Below are 8,132 nucleotides of genomic sequence, written 5' to 3' on the forward strand. Positions count from 1 at the left end.
TCTATATTTGTCTAGACACGGTAAAATCACTATGAACTAAGGAGTCTTCCGAGACTCCCTTATTTGATAACTCATGAAGCTGGTTTGTGACCAAGGATTTCAAGGGCCTCGCACCCACATTCGCATGTAGTCTCTACTTTATAGAATTTAAGGTTTTTGAGAGATTTAAGGCTATAGATACTTATTACCCAACCTAACTACAAACAAGATCTAAGACTGCAAAAGATTATATTGGAACTACAATTATAATCGAGGAGACGATTATTTCTAAGCTCGTCTGCTGACAAGAACTGAAATCGATTATTGAGTAAGGAAAATTTTGGTTTATGTCTTATTGAAAATACATACAACAAGACAACTTGAAGATAGGCACATATGATCACATAAGACGTGTAATTTTCATACCACACTTTCATGTCAATGATGATCTATGTCATTAAGGGTATTAATATTTGTAACTGTGATTTGTCTCACTTCGATAAAACTAAATGTTGTGATGACTATCACGATCCAATATTGGTAGTCTTGATGGACCAGATATAAGGAACGCAACTTATATCTAATAATGAAATCTAGCGGGTACCCATTTAGAATATTTCATTTGATTGATCAGTGTAGCCCAAGTGGGAGAATGTAGGACCTCTATTTGGTGGTCCTAACATAATCATTGGGCTAGATCGTATGATTGGTTTACTTCGATGAGCATACCGGTGGGCTCCATCACATGTGTGATTAGCAAAGATATATATGGGGCAGTTACGCTCATGCTGTTTTCCTATCCACAACAATTTAGATAGGCATGGAACTCTTTTGCAGTGTGGACTCTCGAGAGGTAAGAAGAAGTTGCGATGGGCTCAACATCTTCCCGCCCTCATTTATATAATATGGTCTTGGTCACATCACCCACATATACAAAACCATAGTCCATACGGTTTCCTTAGGTGTGTAAGGTGCGGAAGATCAAGCCAATTTCTTGTACATGCACTAATGGCTTCCCAAGGTACAATGATTTGATTTGTCTTATTTTTAATTTAGCCAATCTTCATTATTGATGTATAGATGATCCGTTGATCTGCAAATTAAGTATAACATTGCAATCCGAGTCCACTAGAAATCAAATACCAACCTTATATCAACCGTTAAAAAAAGATGCGTGTTGAGTTTATTTAGAAAATGGAAAAGGAACAAAATGCCTTTTTATTTATATTTGTAAACATTGATGTGATATAATCCAAAATAATTCTCAATAAACAACACATCCACACTCATGACTTCATATTAAAACACGGTTATACACAAAATCATGGTTGAGTCTACAACGCTGTGAGACTTGAAGCATATGCTGAAATGAATAGAAGGGAGAATGACAGAGCAAGAGACAATGTGATAGATTCTGCATCCGATACATCCCCGCCAGTGGATGGGACAGACTTAGATCCACTTCCTACATCCATAAAAGCAAGCATATCAAAATCATGAAATTATAAAATGGATTTGTAAAGAATTAAATCAGACACTAGCAGGCCTAGTTGATAATGGAAATTTAAATTCCTCATGCAATGGACAACTAATGTGGATGGCTGATAGAGCAAAGATCATATTGATGGACAACTAATGTGGATGGCTGATAGAGCAAAGATCATATTGATTACTCGATCCTGACAGCCTAATAATGGAAATTAATTGGCTCATGGAATGTGAACAATTGGCCTTTTCTTCATAATCTCTAATTTGAAAGCCACGATCAGGTCCATCATATCTTTCAATCTATAGAATTTTCTAGTGTGGGCCAGCCATTAATATATGTAAATCCAATTTATATATGGAAAATGGATTTGCATATGATTATTTATGCTGATTTATATGTGAAAATGTTTTTATACTTGGCCAAGACAATTTCAAAACCCCCTCGTACTGAAACACTTTGCCATGTAAAATTGGCTCCTTTGGTTTTACCACAACAATATCGACCGCCCACAAAAATTTCTATGTTTTAAACATTGCTTAGTAGGGTAATTAAAATAAATTGGTAAAATCGAAAATTTACCTGAAGGAACGCCCGAGGCCGGAGTGGTTTGTGCTGATGGTGCCGATGGTACTGATGGTGCACTCGGCACAGTTGGCGTGGAAGGCGTAACTGGTGTTTCCTTAGGAGGGGTAGGAGTAGTTGTTGGTCCAGCAGCACCTAACCACAATCAATATCACATGTTCACAGAAAATCAGAAATTTCATGTTACTTATTTAAGGAGCTAAACTATAGTCCCACATGCACATCTATAACCACATGCGTAAATGGGCTAGATTGATGAGGCCCAGCTGTGCTAGAGTCCTATGAGGTAGATAAGCTGAGATTTCAGGCCCAAATGGACAGCCTGGTCTAACGTGTGGACCAAAACAGACATTGTCCTGGCCCACTTACAGCTGTATCTATATCGAAGCAAACATGATTAGCAGTGGAAATGGGTTGGATCGCCGATAGGTCCGCTGGCCCGACCCACTTCTGATGCATGTTTGGGCCAATTTAAATGGGTAGTGGGTTGGGCTCGGGTTAGAAAATATGGGTCATTTAAGTAAATGGGTGGAGCTTGGGTTGAGCCCTACCCAACCCAACCTGCTGAACCGATGGCCTAACCCAACAGAAAAATGTTCATGCACTTTGGGCTTACCATTACACTGACTCACGGGTGGAGTCTGGACGTTGCAAGCGCCAGGGAGAGCAAGAGTTGAGTCTGGTTGATGGTGAGCCCCAGGGACGAGCCACCACCATTAAGAAGGGTGCAGAGGCATGGCGCCTGAGACTTAACAACGTTGGAGAGCTGGGAGCAGCAAGAAGAAGAAGGGGTCGACGTATTCCCTGTAATGTAAGCCAGGCATGGCGACAAGCTAATGATCGCGGTTGTGCAACTTGACTGAGCCATGGTCCCAGCCCACAGTGATACCAAAAGGACCATGGCTAGGCCCACCTCAATACCTTTAAGAGCCATTTGAAGTGTGGGAAATGTCACTGAAATGATGTGAGGATTTGGGTTGCTTGTGCTTGAGATTTCAAGTCTTGTGGTGATTGAGTACACACATTGGTAAGGGATTTATAAGAGAGCTTAGCTTAGATTATAAAAAGGAAAACGGGTAATGTGGGCGGCCAACTCCCCTCTAACGGGTTCTTGGTAAGCTAATCATTTTTTTAAAAAAGATTTGACTTAGAAGCAGTCGTCAGAAAATGCATTTTTTAAGAAATGTAAAGCTTTTGAAATGCGTCATGCTTGGGAGCGGATTAGGTGTTACCATGGGCCACCTTGAAGATATGTTATATATCCATGCCGTCCATCCATTTTTCCAGCCCATTTAGGATGTGGTTTGTCACCCCCCCGTAACATTGCAGGACTACATGAAACAGCAGCAGCGTAACAGCGCAGGACTATATGAAACAGCAGCAGCATCTGCTGCAGCTGCTGCTGCTGCCGACAGAGGACGTGCAGCGTCCTGCGCTGTTAGGGGGCGGACAGGCAGTTCCCAGCTGTGGGCCCCACCGTGATGTTGGGGAACATCAACACCGTACATTTTGATGGGCCCCTTAAGGCAGTGGGCCCCCCAAAAATCAGCCTTAGGTGAAGCTCAGGCGGCCCACACGGCAGGAAACAGTGAAGGTTGAGCGTCTCCCATTAGAACCCTTCTTTTGTCACAGAAGTTTTGGATCACATGAAATTTGTTTTTCCTCTGCATCCGGTCCATGTGACCTTACCAACAGATTGGACAGTAAATAAATGTTATGGTGGGCCCCACATGGGACCTACAATGGTGTATGTGTTTTACCCACACCGTCCACACCATTGGACGGTGGGACCACTATGACGTATGTGTTCTATCTATGCCATCCAGCTATTTTCCATCCCGGCTGGCCCCACACCAGCTTTATAGCCGGTATATTTACGTCAGCATCTCAGTGGGTCCTACCATCAGGTGGCTGGCGTATTGACATCAGTAAGTTTTGTGGTTCCAACTATGATGTATATGTTTTAAATCCATACTGTCCATATGGCGGGACAGAGGGGTTCATCTTTGATAAATATGTTGTATATCCACACTATCTATTGGGTGGACCACACTACAAAAAAATCAGTGGGGATTGATAGGCTACCATTGAAACACATTTAGGGAACACGGGAGCTTTGGATCAACATAGGAAATTTATTTTTCCTCCTAGTTCAGGTCCATGTGATTGGATGGAAAAATAAACGTCATGGTGGGCCCGATGAATTGTGCATAGTAAACATCATTATCTCTATTGTTATTTGTGGCATGGTCCAGATGATCTTTCGATGGATTTACTTTTGGAAAATGCTCTAAAATGACCTTTAATTGATGTTGGGCCCCACCTTGATGTGATGTATGTTGGGCCCACATGGGAGGCCCGATTTGATGTATTAGATCGGCCCATTGTTTCGGCCCATTTGATTAGGCCCAATGTTGATGCCCACTTGGATATATATGAGGCCCATGTGATGTGGCCCATTTGATGTATTTGGAGCCCTTGGGTCGAGGCCCAACGGGATGTACATAAGGCCCATTTCAATATATGATCCCACCATGGTTTATGTAATGATGCTCATTGCAGGTCGTGCCTTGGGAGCAATGATGGTTTGATGCCCACATTGTAAGGATGATGTTGGTTAAATATCTGCATTGTCACTCTCCCTAGGGCCCATTGATAGGCCCATACTTGTAGTGTGTAGGCTGTCTAGGCCCATCTTCGTTATGAACAGAGTCCATCATCTTGTAACATGTTTACTATAGATCCATGATTCATGCTCATACGCATCATATGTATGCTTAATATGAGGAGTAACTGATCATAGCATATGCCTTCAGGCAGATTGTTTATGGGCTCCCTGATAGGTGGAGTTGCCCTATATGAGCACGCGGTACGTGCAGGATTACTGCATGACTGGTAGTGTGATTCAAGCACTTTGCATATGTATAACATGATTACTATACGCCCTAGTGACATCAGGGCTATGACCTCCACAGACACATCGTGGATGGCAGGATTGGATACCGAAAATACTATTTCTAGCATTTGGGCACCATAGATGTCTTTGGGTGAAAATTCTTAAACCCGATGGTACCAGAGGATGACTCCAACGTCGAGACCGAGTGGATATATGAGTGCATGAGGGCCGAATACTAAGAGGCCGCGTCTCCCACTGTGTCATTGTCAGTTGGAAAGGGGTGTGGCCTTACTCGCCCGAGGGTAGGGGGCATTACTAGGCTGAGTTTGACCAGCTCATGAATGAGTCTGCTATCGACGTGTCGGATAGGTATTGACAGACTATTGGCCAGCCGGATAGTGAGGTTTCTTACGCTCACTTGAGCTGTGCAGCTGGGAGAGGGGCAGTGCCATTTGGAGTTTCTGTTACTTTCATTATATTGTATTTCCCTTTCGTACGCATAGTAGTCAAGGTTTTTGATCATAGTGAATTTTGTGATGGTGTTCTTGTGGTTATTGTTCGTGGGTTATGCTTATGGTTATGCTTATATTGAAACAAAATCATGTTTGAAATCCTCCTTGTAGGATCCCAGGATCAAAATCTGGTGTATGGGTGTCGGGAGCTGAGAATGGGGTACTACAGAGGTTGTCGGCGTCGGATTCGGCAATTGAGAATTTTGTGAGCCCGGTTTCCGAGTTCGGGGCGTGACATGGTTCAATAAATTAAGCAAATCCACACCACAGGAAACAGTGATGATTGAACGCCTAACATTAAAAACATCCCAAGCCCATCGTAAGCAAATCCATAATATTTATTTGACATCTAACCCATTAATGAGGTCAACCAGACGAAGGGAAAATACAAATATCAGATTGATCCAAAACTTTTGTAATCTACAAAAGGTTTTTAAATGTTCATTCACCACTTTTTCCTGTCCATCGGAGATTTTTATCCGCTTAATTTGTAGGATAATGTTGAGGTCAAAATCTGGACCACCATCCACTCAATGCTAAGAGCACGGAACGGACCCTAGACCTGCACAGAAAGGTGAGTAAAGGAGACCCTGGCTTAAACAGGGGACCCTCCGATGCCTAAGTCAAGTTAGGGAATCTAGGTCTAAGTTGTGTAGTGTAGAGAGAGGGTGTAAGATATTGCGTACCTGCCCCTGTAGAAATGAACTGTATTTATACCTGAGGGTCACTCAGGACGTGCCCGATAATCTAAGCGTGGTCAGAGCCACTACGCAAGAGCTACGCATATGCAGTAGTTGACGATTATCCAGAGATCGTGTCAATCGCATCACGAGCACTACCTGATCGTGCTATGAGCCATGCCTTTATCGAGACGTTGTCTTAATCCGAGTTGACTGCATGGCCCAAGCCTTACTGTATGACCAGAACTCACAGAAGCATGGATGAGTGACCGTCAATACGCCAAGGAAAGAAGCTTGGCTCGGAACATTAATCCTCAGCTCGAAGATACATTGGTCGAGCAGATGCTTCACGATCCGAGTCGTCTTGATCAGATCGGTCGTGACGCCATAATACTAAGGTCTGAATGAATTAGAGAGTGCCACGTGTGCCTTGAAATACGAAGAGACGTCGACGCATTAAGTGTCGGTGGCTCATGGATCAGGATGACACATAGAGATGGCTGCACATTAACTGTTGACTTCGTGCGGGTCGGCGTGATGATTGGTTGCCCGTATCACTGATCGCCACGTGCACAGGAAGGCTCGGATCCGAACCACTTCGGCTTTGGCTATTACTGCCCGTCATAATGGCTGGCGGCGGGCTCAGGCTATAAGAGACCCTGATGCCTTCTTCATTTCACTCTTTCTCTCGCTCTGAATACCGTCGATTCTCTCATCCCTGCCCTTCTACTCGAGAATTGTTGCCGGAAAAAAGGATTCCGTCAGGGTTTGCTTGCCGGAAAAGGAGAATTCTCACCAGAGTGAATCGCCTACGCGCTGTGGGTCCCCCACCACTTCTATTTTTTTCATGGTGTCAAGTAATTCAGATGAAGCCCGTGAAGTTCTGAACGAGTTGAAGCCCGAGAGTACAGACTCCGAGCGCCGGAGCTCGAAAGGCCCCTTCGAGGCCATCCCACTCCACCTCCCGCCCAAGAAGAGCACCGGGGTGAAGTCTAAGGGTTGTGACAAGGGGGCGAAGAGAATACCCAAAGACCCTGCTGGGAGATCACTGGCTGGGCCCTCGGGTGGCCGGTCCGGAGATGGCCCTCAGTGGGCCTCGGTCTTTGATGAGCCCCAGATGGCTCGCCTCCGAGCTGATTACCAGATCCCCAAATTTGTGCACATGAAGGCTCCTTCCCCCTTGGAGGGGCCCAGCACCCCCTCCGACGGGGAAATCGCCATCTTCCACTGCTCCCTACAGAGTGGACTACAACTCCCGATCCATCCCTTCATATGCGAGGTGCTAGCGTGGCTGAAGCTTGCCCCGGGTCAGCTCATCCCAAATGCATGGCGCATCTTAGTGTCGTCGTACATCATCTGGCGACAAGTAAAGAACCAGGAGCTCTCGGCAAACGAGTTCTTGGCAATGTACCAGGCGAAGCATGACAAAGCCGAGCCATATTGGTACTACTTCTCGGCTAGTGCACCGTACACTCTGGGCCTCATCGTTAAACTCCCAATATCCAATAAAGACTGGAAGGGGAAATGGTTTTGGGTCTCGACAGAGTGAAAAGCTCTGGCCTCCGAGCTCGAACACCTCCGAGCCCGAGTACCCACCCAGTTCAGCCTCCAAGGTAGTGAATTGGGTACTTGTAGATTTTCTTATCTTTCTTACTCACTGCTTATTCTTACAGCCTCCACTCTCGCTTATAGATTATCTAAAGGGTGTGCCAGAATTGTCCTCCCACCTTCGAGCCCAAATAGCTAGGGCTCATCTGCTCAGTGAAGACAGCCGCACTTGGCACTACAAGATTACTCTGGATAACCTCATCTCGGCTGGGTTTTGTAGATACAGACCCCTTCCGGCTGCGCTAGGTAAGTCTTTTGGTTCTGCATCTCGCGCTTGAGTTTTCTGAGTAGATGAGGTTGACCCTTGTTGTTGAATAGGGATGTCTGAGGCCACGGGGTTGAGAGGGGGGGGGGGGGGGGGATAGTACACCCCTCATTCAATGACA

At 45.0% G+C, this 8,132-nt stretch overlaps 1 long non-coding RNA gene across 1 annotated transcript; it reads right to left on the reverse strand.

Moving 5' to 3' along the window:
- Window positions 1–1,139: 1,139 nt before the first annotated feature.
- Window positions 1,140–2,785, reverse strand: LOC131227337 (uncharacterized). The gene is made up of 3 exons (XR_009162212.1): window positions 2,667–2,785; window positions 2,048–2,185; window positions 1,140–1,444 (listed from the first exon to the last, which is right to left on the reverse strand). It is a non-coding gene; the product is annotated as an uncharacterized LOC131227337 (long non-coding RNA).
- Between the last annotated feature and the right edge of the window lie 5,347 nt (window positions 2,786–8,132).

This window comes from Magnolia sinica, chromosome 15, assembly GCF_029962835.1.
Source record: "Magnolia sinica isolate HGM2019 chromosome 15, MsV1, whole genome shotgun sequence".
NCBI lineage: Eukaryota > Viridiplantae > Streptophyta > Magnoliopsida > Magnoliales > Magnoliaceae > Magnolia > Magnolia sinica.